General features: G+C 38.2%; 1 long non-coding RNA gene across 1 annotated transcript; it reads left to right on the plus strand.

Moving 5' to 3' along the window:
• The first annotated feature begins 5,344 nt into the window (after positions 1-5,344).
• LOC124461919 lies at positions 5,345-6,399 on the plus strand. Its single transcript, XR_006955314.1, has 3 exons — positions 5,345-5,389; positions 5,830-6,061; positions 6,142-6,399. It is a non-coding gene; the product is annotated as an uncharacterized LOC124461919 (long non-coding RNA).
• Positions 6,400-10,295: the final 3,896 nt, after the last annotated feature.

Here is a 10,295-nt window from a genome sequence, read left to right on the forward strand (position 1 = left end):
TCTGGTTCATGGCTCTTGTCGCCATGCTCGGATTATTGGTTTCATCCAAATTATTCTGACACTCTTCAGATTGCGAACGAACCCACATTGAAGTTCGCTCATTTCGCACAGATGTTTTCAAATCGTTCGGACATGCGGGAAGAACAATCTGTTAGTGCGACCTGGTTCATGGTTCATCTGGTTCATGGCTCTTGTCGCATGCTCGGATTATTGGTTTCATCCAAATTATTCTGACACTCTTCAGATTGCGAACGAACCCACATTGAAGTTCGCTCATTTCGCACAGATGTTTCAAATCGTTCGGACATGCGGGAAGAACAATCTGTTAGTGCGACCTTGGCTTTCAGAACATTTTTCTTACTTACCAGTGCTTTTTCTTCCGCTTGAAGAAGTTCTAGTTCCCTTTGAACTATAAGTATTTCATTGTGCATACTAGTTAAGTCTATCTCTGAGTTTGCAGTTGGGTTGTTATCTGCCTCTGACAGTATCCGTTTGTTGTTTATAAGCTTTGACTCCTTTTCGCACATTTTACGCTTGACGTCTACGTATGCTGTATCCACATTCTCAATTTGTTCCAGTATAACTAGTCGCTGCTCCAGAACTATTGCATTTGACCCATCAGAGTCTCCGGTGCTGACAAATGATATGGCGTCAACAATTTTGCCGTCAAATCATTTTTTGTCTCTTTCTCACCGACGCCGATGTCAAGAAACTCACAGACGCGCAATAAAGCGTTTGCGCCTAGTTCCTTTGAGATTGCCTGCTCATGTTCTGCTTTTCAGCATTGTTATAATTTAAACCTTTGAACGTACGAAGCTGTCGTTTTATCAATGTTTCTGTAACAAATTTCAGGTAGATTGCAAAATGTACATCTCGTAGTGTTTGCGATTTCCACGAATCAATGCGGCCAAGCTGCTGTTTGCTCCACTGCCACATTTTTGATTAAATGGTTTGTTTTTGTTTATGGACTGTATTTCTATCGCTGATTGCTATTTAAGCTATCCGGCTCGAAGGACCACTATGTTAAATTTATTTTAGACGCTTATAAACTTTATTTTGATTTTTTCTTAATAGTATGCTTTTACAATGTTCTTATTGGCGGCGTGGTCTTTTTTCGAGTGTGGCCGTATATTGTTAAACTGAGCATACATTTAAATAATCGAAACTTAAATACTAGATGTATCGATATTGATCGAGGCCTTTTACTACGATACAAATAAGCTACGACAACGTCGTTACATCACAGCAAGATAATTATGTTACAACGTCACGGAATTACCTAAGCCAAAGTAGGTAAAACACAAACGTAGGTCAGTATATGGAAAATTCTCAGAATTTCGCAACCCAACGACAACACGAATTCAACTGCGATGAAAAATATAATAATTTTAATTATTCTTTTGAAAACATGAACGAAATTATAGCTCTTGTTCCTGAATTTAATCCATCGTCCGTAAAATCATTGGATTCGCATCAGTTTGTTAAACGTGTGGAAACTCTGAAAAACGCATATAAATGGGACGACAGAAAGATAATTTTTACAGTTCACCAAAAGATGCAAGTTGCAGCTCCTTACTGGGTGGATGCAACGACTTCGCATGTCATTTAAAAATGCTGAAAACCATCGGGAAACAACGGAAGCTATTGGTAAAAAGGGTGAGTTATCTGATTCAGCAATTGTAACACATATTATAAACGGAATCAACAATTACGATCTTAAGAGAAAGGAATCTAACTATTATACCTGATATAACGAACTTTTACGAGGTATACATGCCTATTCTGCTCATAACGAAATCAAATATAATCCACATAGTTTTCAAAATAAACGTGAGTGCAACGGTAATACGCAGAAGTCAAGTCAATCTGTAATAAAACGGACACCCAAAGAAAAGATAGAGCCGTCAATCAAATGCTTTAATTGTTAAAAGATGGGACATTATTCCTCAGATCCTGTTCCAAAGCGTAAACCTCGATGTACTCATTGTAATCGTACTAATCACGACTCTACCAACTGCCCTGAAAAATTTAAAAACGTTTCGAAAGTAAATAAAATTGACTCAAACATCAACTCAGATATCTGTAAATTTATTTCAGTTAACGGAAACGAAACAAACGCATTCGTCGTTCCAGGTAGTACACTTACTCTGATTCGAAAATCATTTGCAGAAGACGTATGCGTTTTGTAACGATGTGCAATAACCCTGAATGGATTTGGAGGAGAAACATTTTTCTGTAACCAAAAACTAAATACGAAAGTCGTTGTTGACAAGATAGGTTGAAATTCTTGTAGTGGAAAATGACTTAATATCTGAAAAAGTTTTATTGGGTAAGGATATTCTTTGTCGAGATGGCAATAAACTAATTATTCACGGAAACAAATGTTTTATCGAAAACATACGCCAAATAGAAACGACTCAAAATCGAGCGGATACGGAAAACGAAAAATTGGAAAAAGTCTTAACAGATAATGCTGCTTGTTTCTTGCACAAGACCAACGAATTAGGTAAACGCTCAATATCGAAAATGAAAATCGTTTTAACATCAAACGTCCCATGTTATACGAAACCATACCGAACACCGTTTGCGCTCAGACCTATTGTTACGAATTTCATATCTGAATTATTGTAAAACGTCATTCGACATTCGTCCTTCGGATTCGACGTACGCCTCGGTTATCGTCATCGTAGATAAAAAGAATGGAGAACATCGTCTTTGCGTCAACTATCGTCGCCAAGTATTAACAGTATTACGGTCAAAATTCCATTTCCTATGCCAAACATGGAAGAGCAATTCGCTCAACTAGCTGGAACTAGATACAACTAGATTATAGACTATAATCAGTATTTTAGTGTTAACCATTCATAGAAATAAAATTAAGACATAATATATTAGACTTAAATATAATATTTAATGGAATCACAACTAAAATATGTTAATAGAAAGATTATTATGAAATCCTGATCAGACACTGATCGACAAAGGCAGTAGGCGGGAAAGTGAAAAATAAAAAGTGAAAAGTAGGCCATGTCCATTTGCCTAGTTGCCTGCCTCATTTCCTACTTCCTATATTTCACATTTTAGAGTTCTAATAATTAAAACAAATTTCAAGTAAAAACAAATTTCAAATAAAAATGCCAATCCTGACTGGCTTAACTTTAATAAAACCCGGAAACGGCAAGTTTAAAAAAATTTGCTCAAAAACTGAAGGTTCCTAAAATGGCGACAGATTGGCGCAACCAAATTATGAAGCCAAAGCCAAAGTGGAAGGATGCACCAAAATGTGCTAAATTTAATGCTCGTCCAAAATTCCACGGTTTTAAAGTGGACAAAGTTAAACCTAAGATCGAAGCGAAGAAGGAGGTAATTTCTCCTAATACGAAAGTAATGGGGGTGGCTCCTTTTGGCCACGTTTCCCGTGAGGTACGCCAACTCACTAGAAGTCCGACTTCCAAACTAAGGAGTATCAAGAAAAAACGTCGTGTGGCCGATAACGTAAAAAAAATGGCGTTCAATAGCCTGAAGTCAGTTGGTAAAGAAGTACAGAAAATAAGAAATAAAAAAGAATGGCTTAAGGCCGCAGCTAAGGTCGATCAACTGGAAAAGTCCAAGAAAATCGTTAATAAACATCCCCGAGAGCTGGCCATCCGAAGAGGACACACCAAGATAAATATCGCTAGAAAGTTTTGTCACCAGACAGTTCATTAACATACTGATTCAGCCCTGGGCAAGCGACGTTATGCTCTACCCTGGTGTTATCGATAAGTATCAAAGAGTTGGTAACAAAACGTTGACGAGAAAGGGTGCGAACGAAGAAGCTCCTACGATCGGTGGTAACGAACGGCCACCACGAACGAATCCAACGGCATCGCTTTGCAAACGTCATTTTATTGTTAAGTCTCAATTAGTTAATAAACTTATATTAATTATCCACCTAAACGTACGAGTCTGGCATTTCTATTGTTCTATAAGTCGCACTCCCCGCCGAAGCCTTCCTGACAGCTTCTCCATCTACAATCTTCTACTGGGTAATGTGATTTGCAACCGACATTCTCAGAAGTGGGTATTAGGTGTGACAATTTTCAGACGTGGGATGGTGTCCAATTTAGAATTTGGATAGTGTGCAAAAAGGAACTAATATTTCTCATAAGTAGAAGTGTGTGAAGACAAAGGTAACGCGCAATTTTCCGCGGTAGAATAGCGTGGCATGAGAAACTCGCAAAGTGTAATAGTGTGTGTTCTGCGCATGAACGAACTCGTGGAAACGAGGAACGAAAGACGAATAAGCAAAACGAAAAATCAACGAACATACAAGTGTGAAAGAGACAACAATAATGCCGCAGAAAAACTACGTTTCAAAGAAAGCTTTGCAGCAAAAATGTAGACAAGCTGGATTGTCAACATCAGGAAATCGAGAACAATTACAGAGAAAACTAACCGCGATCTGTAGTGACGACGAATACGCCAGTGCGGAAAATCAATCAATGGCTAAAAAGATAAACGAACTAGAAAAAACGATTAGAGTATTGCAGGAGCGTTCATTCCAACCTGCAATGATTTCGTCACCAATTAAGCTTAGTGACGTAAACGTACAAGAAGTTTCTGGAGAAAGAAACGTGCATTTGACAAACGAACGAACAAACGTAACGTATTTGCCAAACAATAACAATGCTACGTATCAGCAGTACGATAGAGTGGCTACGATTCAGCAACTCGGTAACACTGCTACGACTCAGCAGTTCAGTAATGTTTCTACGTTTCAGCAACTCGGTAACACTGCCACGTCTCAGCAGATCATGTCGATACTTCGCAACAACTCGGCTATGCAGCTCTCAGCAGCACGCTTACTGGTAACACGGCTATATGGTTACGCCTTACCAACACGTACCCTTCGCTCCGACTCATCAAAGTGGTAACATTGCTACGATCCAGCAGTACAATAACGTCGTTACATCACAGCAAGATAATTATGTTACAACGTCACGGAATTACCTAAGCAAAAGTAGGTAAAACACAAATGTAGGTCAGTATATGGAAAATTCTCAGAATTTCGCAACCCAACGACAACACGAATTCAACTGCGAAGAAAAATATAATAATTTTAATCATTCTTTTGAAAACATGAGCGAAATTATAGCTCTTGTTCCTGAATTTAATCCATCGTCCGTAAAATCATTGGATTCGCATCAGTTTGTTAAACGTGTGGAAACTCTGAAAAACGCATATAAATGGGACGACAGAAAGATAATTTTTACAATTCACCAAAAGATGCAAGTTGCAGCTCGTTACTGGGTGGATGCAACGACTTCGCATGTATCAGCAACGCAGCTGATGTTATTTAAAAATTCTGAAAACCATCGGGAAACAACGGAAGCTATTGGTAAAAAGGGTGAGTTATCTGATTCAGCAATTGTTACACATATTATAAACGGAATCAACGATTACGATCTTAAGAGAAAGGTATTTAACCATTATACCTATGTAACGAACTTTTACCAGGTATACATGCCTATTCGGCTCATAACGAAATCAAATATAATCCACATAGTTTTCAAAATAAACGTGAGTGCAACGGTAATACGCAGAAGTCAAGTCAATCTGTAATAAAACGGACACCCAAAGAAAAGATAGAGCCGTCAATCAAATGCTTTAATTGTCAAAAGATGGGACATTATTCCTCAGATCCTGTTCCACAGCGTAAACCTCGATGTACTCATTGTAATCGTACTAATCACGACTCTACCAACTGCCCTGAAAAATTTAAAAACGTTTCGAAAGTAAATAAAATTGACTCAAACATCAACTCAGATATCTGTAAATTTATTTCAGTTAACGGAAACGAAACAAACGCATTCGTCGTTCCAGGTAGTACACTTACTCTGATTCGAAAATCATTTGCAGAAAACGTAGGCGTTTTGTAACGATGTGCAATAACCCTGAATGGATTTGGAGGAGAAACATTTTTCTGTAACCAAAAACTAAATGCGAAAGTCGTTGTTGACAAGATAGGTTGAAATTCTTGTAGTGGAAAATGACTTAATATCTGAAAAAGTTTTATTGGGTAAGGATATTCTTTGTCGAGATGGCAATAAACTAATTATTCCGACAACAAATGTTTTATCGAAAACATACGCCAAATAGAAACGACTCAAAATCGAGCGGATACGGAAAACGAAAAATTGGAAAAAGTCTTAACAGATAATGCTGCTTGTTTCTTGCACAAGACCAACGAATTAGGTAAACGCTCAATATCGAAAATGAAAATCGTTTTAACATCAAACGTCCCATGTTATACGAAACCATACCGAACACCGTTTGCGCTCAGACCTATTGTTACGAATTTCATATCTGAATTATTGTAAAACGTCATTCGACATTCGTCCTTCGGATTCGACGTACGCCTCGGTTATCGTCATCGTAGATAAAAAGAATGGAGAACATCGTCTTTGCGTCGACTATCGTCGTCAAGTATTAAAAGTATTACGGTCAAAATTCCATTTCCTATGCCAAACATGCAAGAGCAATTCGCTCAACTAGCTGGAAACGTCTATTTTACGCAACTTGATCTACGTATGGGATACCATCAAATCGAGATAAGTGAATCGTCCAAACAGTACACGGCGTTTGTTACAGCTGACGGGCATTACGAATACAACAGAATGCCTTTTGGACTGATTAACGCTCCGGCAGTCTTTCAGTCGGTAATGAACCAAATCATAAAACGTATGGAACCAGGTGAGGTACTCGCATATTTAGATGACGTAATAATCCCAAGTAAGACCTTCGAATCTGGTATGCAACGAATTAAGAAGTTTTTCTCAATCTTACAAGACAGTGGCTTAACCCTACGATACGACAAATGCAAGTTTCTGCAATCCGAAATTACGTTTTTGGGCCACATAGTCAATAAAGATGGAATAAAACCTGGCGAATGTAAAGTAAGCGCAATTAAAAATTTTAAAGTACCTACAAACGTAAGAGAAGTAAGAAGATTCCTTGGTCTCACAGGTTTCTTCAGAAAATTTATTGAAAATTATTCATTAATATCACGTCCTTTAACAGAACTGCTACGCAAAACGGAGGCGAATACATTTAGTTGGGGAGAAGCCCAGCAAATGCATTTAATTAATTAATCGAAAAACTATGTAGCGAACCTGGTTTCACTCTATACGATTTTTCGGCTAAACACGAAGTACACACCGATGCTTGTGCTTTAGGCCTAGCAGGAGTTTTACTAGAGTTACATAATGACAAAGATTGGCGTCCCGTTTGTTATTTTAGTCGACACTGTACCAACGCTGAGAGTAAATACCACAGTTACGCATTGGAAACGCTTGCAGTAGTAGAAACACTCCAAAGGTTCAGAGTCTACCTTTTGGGAAAATCATTCCGTCTGGTGACGGATTGCTCAGCTATTGCCAAGGTTAAAACGAATAAAGAACTCATTCCACAGGTGGCGCTCTGGTGGATTAAAATAATGGATTACGACTGTGAATTTATTCATCGAGATGGTAGCAAAATGGCTCATGTAGATGCGTTGAGCCGTGCTCCAAATTTACCCCCGGAAGGATCACTAGATGAATTTGTTAGAACCATAATTTCAGAAATCGACGACTGGTTGTTAACAATGCAACTACAGGACAAAATACTTGCCGAAATAATCGCAGTACTGAAGGGAAAGCGTCACAGTGATGAACTGAAGCAACTACGTATTGATTGTGTCATCGAAAATAATCGCCTTTATCGGAAAACGGAAAACACTATCGCGTTTGTTGTGCCAAAGGCAGTTAGATGGCGTATTGTTAAAAGTTGCCATGATGATGTCGGACACTTCGGTCTTGATAAAACCATTGAGAGGATTCAAAAACGATTTTGGTTTCCAAAGATGAGGAAATACGTGAAGGACTATATTTCCACATGCATCCAATGCTGCTACTATAAGTCTAAAGGAGGAAAGCCTGAAGGTCGCATGCATTACAACGATGTTGAACCGGTTCCTTTTCGTCGACTTCACGCGGATCATTTGGGTCCTTTTATTCGAAGCAAACGAGGAAATACTCATATACTGGCTATATCTGATTCATTTAGTAAATTTCTAATCGTAAAAGCAGTTAAAAGTACAAAATCATTACCTGTTCTATCAACGCTAAACGAAGTTTCTAGTTACTTTGGCTTGCCAAATTTTATTATAAAGACCGTAAGCAAAACCATATCCAACACGTCAAGAATGCTGTACGAACACCCTGTGCAAATGGTCAAGTGGAATGCGCTAATCAAATAATTCTCAACTATATACGAACGATGAACGAAAATCCTAAAGGATTGGGATCTGACTCTTCATAACCTTCAATGGACCGTCAACTCGCAGAAAAACAGTACCACTGGATTCAGTCCAATTGATCTCGTATTTAATTTCAACGCTATTGATGTCGAGCAGAACAACCTTACTGCAGCGATACACGCAGATCTGGATAAGCCATATTCCAACGAAACCATCACCGAATTTCGAAGTCAAGCCGCAGCCAATATCGCATCAGAAAGAGCTAAATGGAAGAAACGTTTTGACGCCAAACACACTTACCCCTTTGTTTATTCCACAGGTGATCTTGTAGTAGTAGAACACGAACCAGCCGCGACAGGCGAATCGCGTAAACTGGAACCACGATACCGAGGTCCTTATCAAGTGGCCAAAATCCTTGGAAACGATCGTTATTTAATCAAAGATGTCCCCGGCATACAGGTTACAGGACGTAAATACTGTTCTGTATATTCCTCGGATAAGATGCAAACCCTGGTGTTCAAATATTCCCGAATTGGATGTATCTGACGACGAAGATACTCGAATCGAGGGCGATCCGAATGCAGGATTGGCCGAGCTGTCACCAGACAGTTCATTAACATACTGATTCATCCCTGGGCAAGCGACGTTATGCTCTACCCCTGGTGTTATCGATAAGTATCAAAGAGTTGGTAACAAAACGTTGACGAGAAAGGGTGCGAACAAAGAAGCTCCTACGATCGGTGGTAACGAACGACCACCACGAACGAATCCAACGGCATCGCTTTGCAAACGTCATTTTCTTGTTAAGTCTCAATTAGTTAATAAACTTATATTAATTATCCACCTAAACGTACGAGTCTGGCATTTCTATTGTTCCTATAATCGCACTCCCCGCCGAGCCTTCCTGACAGCTTCTCCATCTACAATCTTCTACTGGGTAATGTGATTTGCAACCGACATTCTCAGAAGTGGGTATTAGGTGTGACAGTTTTGATTAAGGTGATGAAAGAGGAGGACAAAGCATATGAAAGAAAATTAGGCTTACGTATATATTGAATTTTTTGCATTAGAATTGACAACGATTCTACAAATTTTTTAAAATTTCTAATTTCTTTATTCGACCCATATTTGTATTTGAAAATAAGTAAACATCTGGATTGTTAATGCAATTTTATATCTTTTGCTCTTTACAATGGGGAAATTTGGTTGTTTGGCAGTTCGATTGGGTGTCCCGAGTAGCTTATCTTATTTAGGACCGGATTTCATCCAATTAGCTATTGCTTCCATAGCGCTAGAAACAGGCGGACATGGCCAATTTTTCTAGCTAGCTGACTGATGTACATTTTTACATTTGAGCAGTGACAGAAATCGAAATGTATAATTGATTATACATATAAGTAAAATTATTTCTAACTGCAGTTTGTGCCGTAGATTGAAATGATCCCCCATCATCACTTTCGGATTCAACGTCGACTTTGTCAGCCACCAAACTGAAATGTTCGAGAAGACGATCTTGCCAAATTCAAACTGGCCAACTTTGCTTTGAGCTCATTTACATTTAAACTTAATACTTCGTCTCTATTCATTTTATATTCGTCGTAGCTTACTCGTTACAGCTGAAATTTAAATATATTTTACAAAAGTATAATCTTACTCTATTGTTAGTAATTTAATTTTCTCTTTCTTCCAAATTTATTTACTTTACTTTTGAATCAAAATTAATTTACTTTACTTTTGAATCAACATTAAGGTACTTTACTTTAATTCAAGCCAATCTTTAAATTATTAGTTATAATTTTGACATAAATTTATATTGATTTAATTTAATGATTGCATCAACTCAATTCAAATTATAACATCTTTCGTTCTGTAAACATAATGTTAATTAACATAAACATCTGGCTCACCACTATGTTGCCTTCTCGCTCGCTCGTGTTGTCTCAAACGCGGTTTATTCGCGCCAATTCTGTTGATATGTCGATCTTTCACGAATGCTCTCACTAAACGCTGTCTC

The sequence above is a fragment of the Drosophila willistoni genome, unplaced genomic scaffold (assembly GCF_018902025.1).
Source record: "Drosophila willistoni isolate 14030-0811.24 unplaced genomic scaffold, UCI_dwil_1.1 Seg740, whole genome shotgun sequence".
NCBI lineage: Eukaryota > Metazoa > Arthropoda > Insecta > Diptera > Drosophilidae > Drosophila > Drosophila willistoni.